Source organism: Tamandua tetradactyla, chromosome 8, assembly GCF_023851605.1.
Source record: "Tamandua tetradactyla isolate mTamTet1 chromosome 8, mTamTet1.pri, whole genome shotgun sequence".
In the NCBI taxonomy this organism is placed as follows: Eukaryota; Metazoa; Chordata; class Mammalia; order Pilosa; family Myrmecophagidae; genus Tamandua; species Tamandua tetradactyla.
In genome coordinates, this window is record NC_135334.1 from 45,684,046 (window position 1) to 45,702,121 (window position 18,076).

Below are 18,076 nucleotides of genomic sequence, written 5' to 3' on the forward strand. Positions count from 1 at the left end.
CATTTTAACTCATTTCATAGGATTATTGTAATAAATTGCCTTAAAAAAACAATTTAAAAACAAGAAAATCATGAAATACTGGGGAAAAAGAAAACTCATACAATATTCCCCATCGTACTAAGCCCATATTAGAATGAGGCGCATGTGCTTAAGAGGCATTTTTCCATAATAACAACTCTGTCTTTTAATTTAAAATAAACCTGTTAAGCCTAAGACAAAACCAGTATTAAATCGGTCTTCATATCAGAACGAATGTGTGTTTTCTTCCAAAGAAAGCTTGATAAAATCCATTTAATTGTGCAATCTTAATTTCCCATTATTGGGTAACTGAAATTGGCAATGATAGGTGCTTAGATAGGCAGATTCCTCAATTACTACACATAAACAATTCATTACTCCAAATGCAATCAATGTAGCTATTAAAGTACTATAAACAGAATCATTACAATTGTGAATTATATTACTACCACCATAAGCAGACCATCAGATTTACTCTTTTTTGGTGAGTTTTATGTTTTATACTTTATGTGTTTGTGCACTACATATGCTACATATGTATATGCAAATATGCCATTTGTGAACATTCACCATTGTCACCTTTTTCCCTTTTTATAATTAAAAACAAAAGCTAGAGAACATTATGTATTTATAAATAGTAAATGCCAACAAAAACCTACCCTTACTTTAAATCAAAGCCAGTTGACTAAATATAGCTGGCTATGACTCTCAGGTCTAATTTTAAGTTCTATGTCTTTTCTTTGGTTACTATCAGTATTTTTTAAAGAGGTAAAAACTCATCATCATATTATCACTCATGTGGATGAACTCACCTTTCATTGTAGCATACATGTAAGTCTGGTTTAGAGTGAGATATTTCAGATATTCTGAATCTGCCAGTTTTATAGAAGGTTGTGCATATGTGTAGGGGCAGGGTGCAGGAAAGAAATAAAACTCAAAAATGCTGCTTAGAGGACAGTGGTACCACTGATCAAATCCGCGGTTCCCTGAATCAAGCCCCGAAGATTCCACACCACCACATAAATGGGTTAAAAAGGCATTGGTATTATATGGCCAACCAATTAACTTGAAATTGCAGGCATTATTATTTCTACATAAGAGGAAACTGCCTCAGTAAACTTTCAAAATATTATTGTTTCCAAAGTCAATACTTTTTCCATATAACAATAGCAATATATTGATGGTTTACTATGTACTATATTGATTATTAGCCAAAAAGAAAGTTAACTTCTTATACATACCGAGAGTGTTATGGAAACAAATGATGTTAAGTATTTATACAGTAAGTAATAGGGTGATCAAGATGATACTAGACCATTAAGCTTTTTTTTGTGTGAAATTTTGATGGTTAAAAGGGAGGGAAACTGCTTAATTATTTCTTTTTCAATAGTTTTAAATCCCTGCAGAGGGATTTTTTTTCTGAGCATAATTTGCCTTTAAATTGTATAAAATTATTTTGTCATACAATGATAAAGCAAAATTCTATTCTGAAATGTAAAATTTTGAATCAATAAACATCCAAACATGGCATAACAGTAAAAAATTTTGGCACCATTATTGTTAGTGTTGTTTTTCAGCATATTTACTTTTTTTTAGGAAAGCAATCCCCTAACTCCTTGCCTCCCCTCCCATCACCTCTAGTACCTAGAAGTTGAGACAAGGGCTGTAGGAAGGAGAGGCAAGCTCCTGCCCCTCCCCTTGAAGCAATAAGGTTTCAGACTAGTCCCTGCAAGTTGGAAATGGACTGAAAGAAGGAGAAAGATAACCCAGGAACAAGTCACTATGAAAAGAAAAACAGGACTAATTATCACCAGTTTAAAGTTTGCTCTTTCAATTACCTTCAATTCTGCCCAAGTCTTCAAGTAAATCTGTTAAGTGGTCAAGTCTTGTATCAGCAATCACATTGGAGAAATCATATAGGGGTCTCACACCTGGATACACACAAATAAGCATGGCAGAAGTTGTCTAAGGTTTATGGTTAGCAAAGAAGATCCACTGGAAAAACAGAACAATGGTCTGGAGCCCACTATCTATTTATTGAGGTGGCAAGCAACAGCCAGGAAGCATTTCTGAAATACATTAGTGTTCATCATGGATTCTAGAGACACCTGTATAAGGGACACTTAGAAAATAATGATTTCTTAGAGCTAAGCTTAGAGCTTGCATATTAATGATTTGTTGTACTTTATCTTAGAGTCATCACCTAGGGGTAATGGGTACATCCAGGTTTGCAATCCAACAAAACCATACGGTACAAGAAACAGTCCTGAAGATAAAATGGACCTAGGGTTTCTACAGGCTGGAATTTGGAGTAATGATCACTCAAATTCCATTATGCAAATTTCAATTAATTCATAACATGTCTTCTATCAATTGCTATCCAAAGACTGATAGGGCGATCATTTGTAGGTATAATAACTTAATGAAGAGGCCAACAAATTTGGACTACAAAGTTTGGAACTAAGGTTGAGAACATCAAGATTTAACATAGATGTAGTTATCATGGACAGCTAGTGCTATCTCTTCTAACTTGTCTTATGATTCATCAGTATGCATAAAATTTTCAAATTATTTCAAATTACCATACTCAACAATTTGAGTTACATTGGGTTTTGACTATAGCAGCTGAGCCTTTCTATCTCTATTAACTTTTCATTTATTTTTAATTAAAAACGTATGAGAAAATATGAGTATGAGAAAACAGCCAAATAAAACCAACATAGTACTATCTCATATTGGAATCAGCTCTGTTGTGTCAGGATTTATCATGTGGCCCTACACAATGGCAGTAGAGATTAAGTGGAACTCAGAGAAACCATCCAATTTCCATTTGCTCTCATCATAAACTGACTGTAAGCACGTCTTTAAGACTCAATAGTAATTAAGTGAGAGGACTTCAGAACGAGGACTTGGCTGAATCTCAGCTTCTTTTGTCATTTCAGCTAAGTAAACATAAATAAATGAGTCCATAGAAATTCAAAATGGCTTGACAACTGGGTTAATTTTCTCTGATACTTTATAAACAGGGCATAGCAATGGCAGCCTGCCATATGGCTCAACAAAATTAGTAGAATGCTATTAACTTAAAAAATGTGAGATGACACTTTCTTCCCAAGGACACAAAAAGACACATGATGAAAACTGCCAGAAATACACAATGAAGTAAAAGAACAACATAATTTAGGTAATAAGAGGAAAAAAAGAAAAGAAAATGATCTTCTTTATAGACTTTATCTATTAATCCTTATAACTGTACTGAAAGATGATTATTACTAGCCCTGCTATATAGAAAAGAAATCAGTCTCACTGAGATTACTGAACTTGATTAATATCACTTACCTAGGAAATTGCAGAGTGGGGAATTTAAACCAAGATCTTTCAACTTTAGGGCCCATTCATTTCTACCGGACCCTAATGCCTTCTGTTTTCAGGTACCCGTTTCATCCCAAAATTCTGCCTTCCATTCATTACATCATCAGTTTGCTATATTCTTTCATTTTATTGTTTGCTTTTTGTTTTTGAGATAGCCAAATTCAATGTTATATACTTTCTGTGTTCAGATGAGATCTCATATAAAAAGGTTACTCCAAGCAATGTGCATATTTTTTTCGTAACTTGAAATAACAGGTATTAAGAATGAGATGTAGTCCGATGACTCACTTGGCTTATTAATTCAGTTAAGAAAACCCAAAAAAAGAAGAGAAAAAAGCTGATTTTATTTTATGGCATACCTGACTTCATGCTGCATAACAAAGCATTGCTATGAAGAAATTCTGGATCTCAAAGGAAAGTGGATTTTCCTTTAAGAAAGGCAATTATATTACATTTCCAGCTCTATTCCACCTCTTTGTCGTTCACCAGGACTGAAATAATAGTTTCATCTGCCCTAAAGGTAGACATTATTAGTTGTTCACTTGTATCAAGGAAAGTTGGCTTCATTAACAGAAGGCGCCCCCATGCTGTGGTTAGTCATGGTTATGCATTAAGCAGAAAACTTCATTAAATTAGCCCTGCAACGTTCTCTTTTTACCTTTAAATTTGGAGTTTATGAAATGAGCTTATTTGACTCCCTCACCTTTGAAGAATTAGCATAATTTATTTGTTCATTAAATGCCACCCAATCAGCGTATATATTTTTCTTTGTAAATATATACCCACCCACAGTAAGAATCATGCACTTAAAATTATATAACTGTTTATGATATATATCATGGGTACAGGAGATGAACATTGATATTACCGGTACTCTAAAAGAGTGAGGGGGAGGTGATCATGAAATTTTCGAAGTAGTTTTCAATTTCTCAAAGCATAGTCTGTGTCTCAGCAAAAGTATGTGCCTCAAGATATGCTAACCTTTGTCTACAATTTTTGTTTGTTTTTGATGAAACAGTGTCTTATCCATAAAAGACCAAATAACTGGGATATATCTTATTGTTAACTCCACCACAGAATTTCCTGTGCTTTGAACCAGGTATTTGACTTAGAATCTGGCCCCTGGTCTTCCAAATTATGATTATTTGGTTGTTTGGGGTAGTTCATTATATAATCTACCATACTTACGTCCACAAATCTCCTCCCTAAATCTTGCATGGACTCTGATTTTACTTAATTTAAAAAATGCTAGTAATTCTGGAAATGATTTCAAAGATTAATTCACTGAATAACATAACCAATCAAGTTTGCTATTTGTTAAATCCTTTTGCTTAGATGACAGTGTTTTTTAAACATTTTCTTACTTTGTGTTTAAGACATTGTTGAGTGAAAACCAGATAAATGAAGGAAATCATATGCCTATGTGGTAAATAGCCAATAATAGAATGTGCTCATACCAAACAATTTGGTTAAAAATCAAAGATAATCTTAATAGCAAACATAATGCCTTGCTATATATTTATAATAAATAACTTTGGAAAGCACTCCCAGACATGTGTGCCATAAAAGATATTCATAAAATATTAAAAATAGCTATAATAAGGATATCTGTAAAAACATACAATATGGGGAGTGAGAAGAATCTTGTATCAGATGTGACGGTGCTTCTGTTGAACGTATCTCGGGCCGTTAAAGTGTCCTCTCTGAACTTGTTTCCTCATCTTCACAAAAAGTTTATAATTCTGCCCCTCTTAGGGAGTTATATAATATGATTAAATGAAATAAGATATATGATATTCATATAAAGTATAAAGGACCATACAAACATTAGCTTCTTTGATTGCTATAACTTTATTGCATATTCTTGACATCATCTCCTTGAAACATCCAAATTTAGGACTATCCAACGTCATTTGGTTGTGCCTATTTAAAACCATACATTTCTCCTTATGATTCATCTTTTCTTTAGATCAAACTATCATTTTTTAGAGTGTTTTCTTCTTCTATTCGTTGCTGAAGTATATCTTAAAATACTGCACCTCCTCTTGCCGAGGGTGAGCTTCTCTTCACCCCTTCACATACCAAAAGAATGTGGTAGATTTAGAGTGGGTCATGTTTCCATTGGCACCGTCGTAATTTTTCCTGGTTATGGAAGCCAGTGCCCCTGTACCATATGAATGAGTGTGCACACACAATTATAAGTACCCATTAATAAACTGGAAAGTCAGTGGAACAGTTTAGATAAAACTGAGGTTAAGAAGCAACCGTGGCAACCAGAGCTGCAGTCCAGTCTAGCGGGAGAACCACAAACTAGCAGCAACAGTGTATACTCCCAGATACCAGGCGGAGCTGCTCCCCCTGAGAAAAGATCAACTGAACCTGGCAAATTACTGAATTTCTACTTGAAAAATAAAAGTAAAATTTTTGACTTTTTATTAGTTTTTATTTGGGAACTAACGTCGTCAAAGGATGAAAAGTTGTCAAGCATCACCCTCTTCGCTGGCGTGCATATATTTTCTAAGGTGATCTGCAAAAGTATCAGAAAATATTTTCCCTAGATTGCTGTATCAAATCTTATTTTCAATCTGCCTAATTCAGACTTGATCACAACCTTCAGTTAAAATCAGCAGAAGCAGCAAAACAAAGAGAATTTGGAAATGCGTGTTATGAGAAAACCCTTTCTAGTAGAAAGTATTGCAGTATGTCTACCAATTGATGAAAGATTAGAAAGACTTTAAGTTATACAGAGATAATCAAAGCTTACAAAAACATATACCATTCTCAAATGTCTATTTCCAGCCTGGACCACTTCCTGGGTTCCAGAATCATATATTCAACTGCTCACTTAACAACTTCATATTTTTCTGACAAGCATCTATCTCAATGACAGCATGTTTAAAAACTGAGCTCTTACTCTCTACCCCTCCCTATGTCTCAAACCTGACCCTCCTTTTTGTCATCTCAGCTCATTAAAAGCTAATTCCATTCTTCTAGTTGACTAGTCCCAAAATACTGGAATCCTTTTGCAAACTTGTATTGCTGTCTTTACTTTTAAATCATATTCAAAATCCAACAACTTTTACCCCCTCTACTTTTATCAGCCTGTTAGCCCTTGACATTTTCCATCTGATATATTTCTGTACCCTCCTAGCTGGACACAGTCCTCCCACCCCCCTACGTATTACTCTTGATGCAGGTCAGAGTAATATTGCTAAAAGAGGTCTAATGCTGTGTCACGTTTTCTGCTTGAAACTGGGGAGACTGCTCATTTCACTTAAAATAACAGCCAAAGATCTTACTTGCAATAATCGTATATCTCTAGATGATCTGAGCCCTGTCACCTCCTTTACCTCATCGCCTAACCCTCACCCCTTTCTTATTCCACTCCCACTATTGTCTAAAATATCTCAATGACATTTCTGCCCAGGACCTTAGAAATTCCTATTCCTGCTTCCAGAAACACTTTTCTTTCAAGTATCGGCATCACTTGTCTAATTTATTTCCAGTCTTGACTCAAAATTCCCTTCTCAGTGGGGTCTTCTGAACACACAACCAAATTCAACCTCTCCCAGGATACCCTATAACACTTACCACCATTGAATTTGTGATAAATTCTTACTAGCTATGCTGTTTATTGCCTATTTTCTATTGCTAGAATGTAAGCTTAATGAGATCAGGATGTTTTACTGTTTTATTTCCCGTTATGTCAAGTTGAGACTCAAACCTAGTGACACAAGTTGCTAATTTTAACAGCATTTCTACAAAAATGCAGAAGTAGTCTTTATGTGCTAGTTTCTTAGTAGGACTGCTCATGTAACAGAAAATAGATTTTAAAAATGGAATAAAGGAATGGTTTTCAGGTAAGGAGTTAGAGTAATAAAGGATTTCTTTTCTCATATGACAGCAGGTACAATAAAGGCTTTGGAAAGAGGGACAAATGGATACATTGTTACTTTGAATCAAAATGGATTCTCATCTTAATTCACCTGAAAATATTTAAGATCCACAATCTCCCCAATTTCCTTTGTTTTACCTAGGAAAGAATTTAATTCCTTTATTCCAGGTGGTTTTACATGATGTGACTTTAGGCACGATCCCATAAAACAGAATAATAGGATATCTCTACAATTAATGAGTTCTTACACCTATTTTATAAAAAGAATCTAGTCCTAGTCAACACAGAAGGAGAAAATTAAAAACAGATAATTTATAGCTTAGTAGTTCTTACTTTTTTCTAGCATTTTTACCTAGTGATTTTGCATCCCTTCCTTCAATTTCACACTTTGAAAATGAAAATAAATGACAGCCCATATTTAAATTTGTTACCAGTGTCAGTTTCTAGAATAAATATTCTTAAAATAGGGTGACTATTTGCTTTGAAAAATGTTTTGAATGGCTTTTCATAGTTATATAAAACCTGAAAACTAAAGTGGGCAGAGATCCCAAAACACAAAATATTTTCTCTTTAATTATTTGAGCTTATTTCAGGGAAATCTCAGAATCGGGTCACATTACAAAATGTACACCTATAGATACACAAACTTTAGTTAGAAATTAAATTTTTCTATACTTGTGGAAAATAATTTCTCTTCCATGTGACCTTGTGGTTTCATCTCTCCGCTACAGAACTATGGCCTGGCTGGTAACAGCAGCACCGATTTGGGAAAAATTCAGTATCTGAGTATTTATGGATCTTCTTAATTTTTTTTTTCTCTAAATTTGTTCTAAAGCCAAGTATTTAACCTTAAGTGTTGCCAATGTCCACTGTTTTTTGTTTTTATTTTATCTTCTTCTCTTTTCTACATTAATTTTGCAGTTTATGGACTTACTATATTTCTAGGTTTTATTTGTGTAGAGCCATGTATTCAACAATTCCATGTAAGGATTTTTTTCCCCCTGTATCCATTTTTATAACAGCAAAGAATATTATTTAGAGTTAAGTGAACATACGGTCGGCAGAATAATGTATGTTCTGAATAGTGATGATTTGGGAGAAATGATTGCCTTAGGCTCTGGGAAAATTTATGATCTGCTAATGAGTTAGTAGGTACAAAGCACATAGCACCAAGCCTAATGAATAGAACACATTCTATAAGTGTTGGCTATTCTGATGGGGTGATTGTTAAATTCTGGTCATGAATAATGGAGGCCAAAGTTTTTTTCTTCATTCGGTGGATTTCCAGATACAATTCTAAAAATAATTTCAAGATGTTTTCCCAGTGAAAGTCATGAGGAATACACAAATACTGAGAATATGCTAATTTGAACTCAAATATTCAAAATTCATTTTGTCTGAGATCTTATAAAAGCAGCTCTCAGGCACATACAGTTGAGAAAAGAGATTTGGTAAAAATTGACATAGTTATCAATGATTTAGTTAATGCAAACTTTGCAGTTTGGTTGTAATATTAACTAGTAAGCCATGGTTATTATTATGCTATTTTATTTTAAATTTTCATAATAAATTGTCTGAACCCATTACCTGGTACTTATGGGTAAGCCTGGATTTCTTTCATTTAATTTACTGAAGGCAAAGTAAAACATACAAGAATGTCATAAATAACTTTACAGCATTATAGCAACTGCTCAATTATAGAGCAACTACTCTATACCTGGAGATGCAGTAATAGTCCCCAGTCTTCTACTGAACAGCTGTTTCCCTTAACCATTGACTGTAGTTTTCTCATTGACAAATTGAAGAATATTGGCTATAATAAATCATTCAGTCAAAAAGATTTATTTATCATCTATTATGTGTCAGAATGTTATGTTATATTATATTATATTAGCTGCTGAAAGTAGAAAATATTAGTACTTAGAATCTAGTTCATGCACAGATATGCAAACAAAAATGGGATGAATGGGATAAGACAGGCACTTTAGAAGCTCTGTAAGAGCTGAGGAAACTATTTCCGTGTAGCTTAAGGATGAATGATTTGCCAAGCAAACAGAAAGTTAAAGGAAGGCAGAAAAGAAAACTGAAGAAAAAATCGATGGAGGAAAGGAAGAAAGAGAGAGAGAGTGAGGGAGGAAGGAATACAGCTATATATCTGTCTTCGGGTAGGTCTAGAATTCACGTGGTTTATTTGAACAATGCAAGTTGCTCAAGAATTTTGAATAAGGAGATCACAAGGTCACACAAAATAAAAATTTATCTGAGAGAAGTATAGAAAATATATTAGAGGGTAAGGAGATTCAAAGCTTAGAGAAACCAGAGAGAAGACTATTATAAAAATCCAAATGATTCATGAGGGGAGCAAATTAGTAGTAGCTAATGTATTTTTAGTGTTTACCATTACTATTTTGCATAAATGAAAGGTGCTCACCCATTACACATAACAAGCAGGTTATTAGTATTACCAGATGAGGAAACTGAGACAGTAATATGTTGGAGTCGGGATATGAACCTGAGCATTTTGGCTGCTGTTTGCACTCTTAACACTATATTACCTTTAAAACTGAGCTGTAACGGCACTCAGGGCAATAATAAAGAAGACAACAACAGCAACAATTAAAAAAGTGGTTTTCCACTAGGTGTATTTTGGAAATACAGTCAATAGAATATGGTGACTGAGATTTCTGGCTTGATGTGGTACTATTCGAAGAGGTGTGTATTACAGTAGAAGCTGTTCCAGGTAGAAGCCAGTGAGGCCAGATTTGGATGTATATATTTGAGATACTTTGGGCAAACATTTATCAAGCTCCTCTCAGATGCAAGCATCTCTACTAATTTTCTAGCAGTTTGAGTCTGAAATAGATAATAAAATTGGGTAAGTCTCTGCCCACCCAAACTCCTCATCCTGGACTACATTTAGTTATATTCAGAAATATTAGCCAGAGAAACATTGTACTTTTACTTCCAATTTTTACTAGCCTCACCAGCTTAGGTCTCATTTCCATAACTCTCTCTAAAAGGAGGAATTTGAGCCTATGATCTTAATAGTGGAAGATTTCCATCCCTTTTGCCCCTTTGTCTCTGTTCCATCTATCACAAACTTTGTAACTAGTTCAAACTTAACACTTGGCCTTGCTTGTATATAAACAAACTTAATCACTTTGTGTCTTCTGATCATTCTTTCAGGGTGTTCTTTCTCAGAAGAAAAGGGTCTCGATATTATAATTCAATCTGTGAATGAGGCTTCTGGAAGTGAACTGATTCTATTTTCCCCTAAGTAATCTGTGTCAAATTAACGCTTTTAACAGTGAGAGATCTCTTCAGAAGGGTGAGGTGGACACCTTCTCTCTTAGCAGCAGCCGCTACCTTGTATTGTTACTTACCCTATGTATAAGGTTGTGTTAATCCTAACACTGGATTAGGTGTCAAAAAAATTATAGATTGAATACTGGTTCTAATATGTAGCTGCTTTTGTTTTCCATTTCAGATTAGTTTCCTTAACCCAAAATTAGAAATAACTTTTTTTATCTCATAAGGTAGCTCTGTGAATGACCTGAGAGAATGAACATCAGGAGCACAGCATAGCACCTGGCAAGAAGTAAATACTAAATAGATGTTAATGAGAATTAATCATTAAAATTCACTTTCACCTTTATTCTCACAGCATATTCCTTGTTGTATACTCTTCTCCAGTATGATCCATCCAATTTACCAGTCTATCCTTCTCATCTTCTCTCCCAATCTATCATTGAACAAATCCAGAAAATTCTCTATAGTCCTCTTTACCTATATATTTTAATTCAATATATCCTTTTACAGAACGGCATTCTTGACCTTGGAGGCCCTCAAATTCTGTGAACTGAAATTATTTTCCTGTAGTACATTCTGATTGTGATTGTTACCATCTTAAAAATCTTTCAGAGTTTCCAGTACTTTCAGAATCCTGGCCATTCTCTTTCGTATGGGCTTTACACAATTGACTTTATCTGCCCTCACTTTTTCCCATTCCCCTTTTTTCTTTTCACTTACCAGGATCAACTGAATATCCAGCTCTACCAAATACCTCTCCCCGGCCACAACTTCTTATCTTTGAACACCCTGTTTCCTTGTCCTGGAGTACATCTCCTTACTCCAGAATCCCATTATTTACTCTTTAATATGCAAATATCACCTCCTCTGAATTGCATGTCGAGTTGGCTATTTTCTCCACGCTATTTTTCTCCCTCTTCCTGTCCCCACAGATCCTCTTTAGGGCTCAGTTTTGGCATTTGCTATTATGTTATAATTATAGGTCTCTAAGGAAAGTGAAATTTTTAAATTTTTACTTTCAAATTGTACCACAATCATGGTGGCTAAAAACAACCCTCCCTTTATCCCCAGACAATTACAGCCGTCTTTGTGTCTACCTGTTTTGGAACTTAGTCACATTTCACCTTGCAACATTACACAGATTTTTTAAGGACCTTATAATTATCATTGTTATTGTACTAACAAGGCCTTTGAGCCCTGCTTCTAAATTCCTACTCTGTTAGCCAGCTTAAATATCTGCTCCCACCTAGGAATAAGCCCTTCCATGATTTTGCCAATTCCAGCTGCAGGTTTAGCATCTATCCCTCATCATCATCATAACTGGAGTTCTCTTACCTCTTAGACTCCAGCCTTTCTGGATATTTCCAGCCTTTCTGGATGTTTTATATTATGCATCCTGGGTTCCTAATCACTCTTGATACATAAAGCAGAGCTTTATTTTGAACTCCTCATTGATGGACAATAGCCAGCAACTGCAATAAACCTGATGCATCATGCTTGCCCACCAGACTAAATAAATCCTGTCATCCATACCTTTCGCTAGGTCAGCATCCACAGCTGCTTTTCTACCTGTCGGATGCACTTTATTCAGGCACTGGTCCCTTTTCTTATTTCATTTATAGATTGGTGAATCCCCCCATATGACAAGCATAAGTGATGGCACCCATGGGAAGGGATGACATTCAGTCTATTTTTTTTAAAAAATCTCTCAGTTATTTTAAAAATAAAGATTGTGGAAAACATGACTACAAAGAATGGAGGTTGCAGAGGCTTTTGTTATTTTTCTATAAATACCCTTACTATGAAAATACATAAAAAAACAGACTGAAGGACTACAGTGGTAATTTTTCTGATCTTTTCACGTTGGGAAACTATGTGTGAAGAACAATAAGGAAAACAAGATTTAGATCAAATATCTCACATTTTAAAAGCTCTTATTTCTTCCAATTTGGTAATTTGTATTGAGCTTCCACCAGAATTTCCTATAGAGTTTTTCTCTGCTAGCACAGAGTAATTAACAAGCTATTTTCACTGCACAATTTTTATCCCATCAATTTAATGCCATTAGTTTAACCACTCCCTCTTTTTGAAGAGTTCATGCTTTCTCCTTGCCAGGTACAAAATATCGATGGCTTTTCTTTGAAAAAGGCCCCAGGTAGTGGACTTGTAAAGGTTCAATAGACTCATCAGATGTGGCTCTCAAATATTAAATGCCATACTGACATTCAAGAATTCATCTTGGGTCTCCCACAGGTGGGGAGGGGGGCATTATGCCATTCAGAGTTCAGAGAGTGAGGATATGAAATGTGTCTGTTCCCAGCAGTATTTTCAAATCCCAATCAAAAAGTAAAGAATGAAGCAATTCAGTTGTAAAATTATATTTAATTTTGCTTTTTGAAAGAATTCTGAAGAAAACAGTCTTCAACAATCTTTGCACATAAGCATAATTAAATTCAGACATATTTTAATTCTCAAAATCCTGTTTTACTTGGTACAAATTTATAATAGGTTATATGATGTTCTAGTTTGCTAGCTGCCAGAATGTAATATACCAGAAATGGAATGGCTTTTAAAAAGGGGAATTAAATAAGTTGCTCATTTATAGTTTTAAGGCCGACAAAATGTCCCAATTAAAACAAGTCTACAGAAATGTCCAATCAAAGGCATCCATGCAGGGAAAGATACCTTGGTTCTCTCATCCGTGAAGGCACATGGTGAACACAGTCATGGTTTCTCTCTCAGCTGGAAGGGCACATGGCGAGCAAGGCATCATCTGCTGGCTTTCTCTCCTGGCTTCCTGTTTCATGAAGCTCCCCGGGAGGTGTTTTCCTTCTTTATCTTCAAAGGTCACTGGCTTGTGGGTTCTCTTGGCTATGTTGTTCTTCTCTGGCTTTCTCTGAATTGCCCATTCTCCAAAATGTTTCCTCTTTTATAGGACTCCAATAAACCAATCAAGACTCACCCAAATGGGTGGAGACATGTCGACACCTAATCCAGTTTAACAACCACTCTCGACTAAGTCACATCATCCAGGGTGATGATCTGATTATAGTTTCAAACATACAGTATTGAATAGAGATTATTCTACCTTTATGAAATGGGATTTTGATTAAAACATGGCTTTTCTAGGGTCCATACATCTTTTCAAACCAGCACATATGATTTTATGTGAAGAAGGAAGAAACTCAGAAATATGTCCCATCAAGTTATGGGATTTTTTTAAGATACAGAGAATTGATCTTCTGATTTTAAATTTCCTCTGGCACATTCCATCTTATGTCTTTTCAGCTCTATTTCTTTCTTGAACTACATATCTACACTGAAAAACTTCTCTCTTTTACCATTTCTCTTGCTCCAGCTTGCTCACAAAACCATGTCCTATTTTGATTAAATTTGTACCATTCTAGACATCTGTCCATTTATTCAGTCAGTAAGTATTCATTTTTTGCTAGCCACCATGCCTGTGGTAACTCATCCATTACCTCTGCAAACACATTACTGAAAGTTTGTCACAGGAGGTCAGGATATAGCTGCTTCTTGTTGAATTTTGCATAGCAAATAGCTCTGTTATTTAATTAGTCTATATCTGAATCTGTTATGGGAGTTTCATGTGTAAGTTAAATCATATGTAATATGAGAAAGAAGGTTGGGAAAAACTGTGCAAGAGACATTGGGTGATCTCAATAAATTCAGGATGATTAATCTGTCATGCTTAACATATAAAGAAAAATAAGACAATAAATTGATTCTATTCTAGTCAATTCTCTGCTGTACAACACCTACCACACATACTTTCACATTAGTAATCCAACGTACTTGTGCCTGTTTACCCTCTTTGAACCTTGCAACAACTACCAGCTAGAGTCACAATCCCTTATTAGGTTTTTAGGGTACTTAGGCTGTGCCAAAAGAGAGGTAAAATGCTTCCCTTGAGAAGTCTTTTTCTTCCACAGTTCTATTCTTAAATTCTGTAAGGATTATTGCAGCTGTAACCATAGATTGAATAGGAAGACAGTTTTGCTTGAAAGATTAATCCTTGTCATATAAGATGGCTTTATAGCCATGCATACTATTTATTGAGCTGACGTTAAGATTGCAATTTTTCTTTGGAGAAAAAAAAAATAGAACGTTTTTAGAAAGTTTGATGAGTGCAAGTGATGCCTCCTGTTGTTAAGGGAGTAATTAATAAGAGGTTTCTGACAGGGAAATCCAAATAGGACTGCCCTAACCATAGCTCTCCTTTCTTGGTTCTTTTACACTTGCTTTTCTCTTTCAGAGCTCCTGAGTGTCATAGTGGCTCCATTTGGAAACCTACTATCAAAAACATTCAAACTTAAGCCATGTTTCTGCCATATGGATTTCCACTTTTTACAGAAATCAAAGTCTGAAGCTAAAGGAATCAAAGACCTAGGTAGAATTTCAAGCATGTCAAGTGTACCAATTAGCTTTTGAAAGAATTTTGTTAAGGAAGCCTTTTGCTTTCCTTATTCCATGGAAAAAAGTAAGTGAGATTAGAAATAATAGGATTAAGACTCTGAGTTTCTTGAAGGCTAAGAGCTTTTTACACGGTACCCAGGGAACAGGCTAATGTCGGCTATTAAAGTAAACAGTGCAGAAGTGGACAAGAGCAACTTCGTGCTTCCACTTACCTTTTGTACAACATCTCCTATGTTCTACCTAGACCTTCTTTGTCTGCTCTAATAAAACTTTAACTGCATTCTAAGCCAGGAATTAGCATGTACCTGACGGGGATGAGCTCTCATCCAGCTATGGGATCAAAGATTCTTTGGTTGTAATTCCTCATTTTTGAATCTTTATTTCTTGTCTTTCTACATTTCTACAAACTTCTCACCTTTCTTTCAGGAGGAAAAATAAAAATTATTCACCTTAATAATTTAACATTGAGGATCATGAAAAATTAGGGTAGCAGTAGCTATTAATTATCTACTCATCTGTTCTAGTTTGCAAGCTGCCAGAATGCGATATACCAGAACTGCTTTTTAAAAAGAGGAATTTAATGAGTTCTACATTTACAGTTCTAAGGCTATAAAAATGTCTAAATTAAGACATCCAGGGAGAGATACTTTGGCTCAAAATGATACCTTGGCTCAAGAAGTCCAATGACATTCAGGGTTACTCTCGTAGCTGGCAAGGTACATGGTGATGTCTGCTAGCTTTCTCTCCATCCTTCTTCAGTGGCTTCCTCAGGGCTCTGTCCTGTTGGCTCTGTCAGTTTTGGTGGCTTTTAAAATGTTTTCCAAAATGGTTCCTTCTTAAGAAGCTCCAGTAAGCAATCCCATCTTGAATGGGTGGAAACACATTTCCATGGAAACCATCTAATCAAAGGTTAACATCCACAATTGAGTGGGTCACATCTCCATGGAAATGATGAAAAAGATCCTGCCCAGTAATATTGAATGAGGACTAAAGGACATGGCATTTCTGGGGTACACAATAGCTTCAAGTCTGCATGTCATCTAAAATACTGAAAACACAAATAAGCGACTGACTTGCAGAGAGGTTAAGTAGTTGACAAAAATTCAAATGATTGTTTGGTGCAGAACTGGTTCATGGTATTTTAGGGGATTATTTACATGAATAAGACTGAGTCTGCATCTCACTGCTTTTCCTGATTAGATGCTTCATTCTTGTCCAAATCAGAGCTACAATTTATCTATTTTCTACCTGGAAGTCTCAACACTCTGGTAGATTATGATTACTTGTGAGAATGTAATAAATTATATTTAGTACATCCTACAGAGAATCAAGCCAGATAGCAAAATCTGAGTGTGTCCATGAGAGCATCACACATATAGATATGAGTGAGGTAGAACAAAGTTTGGGACCTACCGAGTTGCGCACATTGCCATCTCCTGCAGTGTCCAGCAGGGACTATTAATAGTGCACATGAGTAAAGTGATTATGAGACTGAAGAGCTATTCTATGGCATCGAGCCCAGAAACAGACAAATCCTATCTAGACCCAGTCACCCTTTGCTCTATGAGTTTTGTAATAGAAATAAATGCATAAGAGATATAATGACATGATAAAAAAATCATTATTATACCTGGGCTCAAATTTCTATTTAGTTTTCTAGATTGAAGAGATTACTTGGGCCTAAGAGACTTTATTCTGATCCCTAAGCTTATTTCTGAATTTAGGGATTTAGCCACCCCCCAACTGGCCCAATGGAAAGAGAAAAAAATATATAGTTCCAGAAGGCTGGCTAGGTCAGTTTTACTAGTACTGCAGAATCCATACTCTTGTTCTCTTCTCCATGAAAGAGAAAGTAAAAGATGACTGACTCTTAGCATACAGAAAAAAGCTTGATCCTCTCTCTATGTAAGGAAGAAGAGACAGTGTATACACACGGTACATTTTTTTTAATGCCTTTTTCTGATATGTCCAGGTCTAATGGTTTCCAGTGCTGCAATCTTCTCCTTTCCCTGTGCTGTGCCACTGCTTCCTATTTCTTTGTTTTGTTATCTTTGTTGAAGCCATACATTTTGATATCTTTAAGGGTCATTGTTGAAATTTTAGATTCTGAGGCATCTGTTTTTATCCAGCTAGTGTTATGATAGAATTTCCTTGAATGCCAAGAACACACAATAAAAATAAAAATAAAAAAAAAAAAGGGAAAAGAGCAAGCCCTTCCCTGTCTTTGCATGTTGACATTGTGAATGTTCTCCTTTAGAGTTTATTCCTACAATGAGTTTAGAGAATAACTTGAACGCAAAATATAGGGTGTCTCCCTGATCCTTTCTGTGCATGCATCTTATCTTGGGTATACACATGTGGCCCTAGGAATTTCCCCATTTACCATTATATGAATGTCCCCTCTTCTCCAGGAAACAATTTCTGAATGGTCCCAGATACTGTACTGTATATACTATAGCCAGTACTCCCTTGCCTCAGGTAGCCATGACTTGACTGATCTCCCAGAAAGTCATTTAGGAGAGCTCTATGAGCTGCCATCTACAGCCAGGACAAAGTCTGGGATGGTGAGCCTGAGACAAGTGTCTTGATTCATTCCCTCAGGCTGCCACCAGACAGTCTGACCCAGATATTCATGCCACCATATGTTCACAAGGGTTGCTTGCTCCCTCCAGAACTGGGACCAGGGACCCACACAGGAGGGGCACTGTGGCTCTACATTGAGCTGATGAAGGGATGAGGGAGGGGCCGGACAGTTACTTAAGATCCTACTGCTTTTGAAGTTGATTTGGTGCTCACCCTGTTACCACAATCCTTTAACTGTTTCTGGAGTTTAGAGAAATATTTTTCTGCCAGTTCTCTCTGGTGTTTCAAAGTTTCTGTGAGGGAATAGAGTTCTGAAGTTTCTCACTCTGCCATTTTGATCAGTGTAGTGTTTTAGCATGCAGCAACCTTTAAGCGGTAGTTAATATGGCCAAGCAGCATTAAGGAATCAGACTGATTAGAATAGTCTTCTTCTCCAAGGGAATAATAGGAGTAGGGTCAAGG